Below are 1229 nucleotides of genomic sequence, written 5' to 3' on the forward strand. Positions count from 1 at the left end.
TAAAAATCAATTTTTTGTGTTTGTGGTAATTTAGGGATAAAAAACTTTTGTGGTATTTTTGGAAACAAAAAATTTTTAGTGGAATTTAAAGAAATTTATCCTTTTTAATGTGTTATACTGTAGAAATATAAATATAATTTACATTGTTTGTTACACTTACACTATAACTCAACATGACTTAAAGCATAAATTAATATGTCACAAGTAGAAGAAAATTTAAGGAAAAATGGCTTTTTAAGGAGATATCCAAAACGTCGTCGTTTTAGTAGTAGAAATGAAGATAAAATCATTGCTTCCAACAAGGCTTAAACCTAGTAACTTGTTGAACAATAATGAACAAAGACTTCATACATGGTATTTGGTCTTCTTCTCCCTTTTCTATTTCCATGGCTGATATAATTTTCTCACTTTGATTTACAGATCCCGAAATGAATAAACCTAGATTAAAATGAAGATGGAAGCGGAGGGTGGAAAGGAATTAGGGCTTCTAAATCCATATTTTCAAGCTTGTGTTTTTTTTTTTACAAATTTGGTTTCATATTTGGGATGAAAATAATTCCCAAAATCACTGGATGATTTCTTTTCTAAATAGTATTTGAATGTTTCAAATCCTTATTAGTTTCCAGAGAAAATTCAATTACAATACATTGGCTAATATATTTAATGTCATTGTATGATATTGAGTAATTCAAATACCCAAAATATATCTCAGCGAGCGGAATTGCAACACACACGTTGGCCTAAATGTATCAGTTTGGCCATGGAAAGAGAGGAGGAGAAGAAGATCGAAGAAGAAGAAGAGAGACGTAGGTGATATATTTGTTTTTTGTTCGCTAAATTTCAATAATTTGATGTGGTTAAGTACTCTACTAAAACGATTAAAACCATTTAAACACATAATCATAAATCCGGATATGAAATTTAAATATTTTAAAAGTCTATGTATGTTTCAGTACAGTCAATATAGTTTGATGTATGAATCGAATATATTGTAATTGTCCACGTCTGAAAAAAAAACTGTTTTCCGAAAGTTTAAACCCAAGAAAATATCACATGATTAATGTGAGTTTCATTTGCATTAGCCTGTAACGCATGTCCTCTGTTTTTTTGCATCTTAGTTTGGTTTTGAACAATACTTGGGTTTTGCATCTTAGTTTGGTTTTTATGTGTTATATGCTTAGGGTTTTGACTATAAGCTCGCGCAGTGTAAAAAACTCTTGCTCTGTCCA

The sequence above is a fragment of the Camelina sativa genome, chromosome 16, assembly GCF_030686135.1.
Source record: "Camelina sativa cultivar CO46 ecotype springtype chromosome 16, ASM3068613v1".
Lineage (NCBI taxonomy): Eukaryota > Viridiplantae > Streptophyta > Magnoliopsida > Brassicales > Brassicaceae > Camelina > Camelina sativa.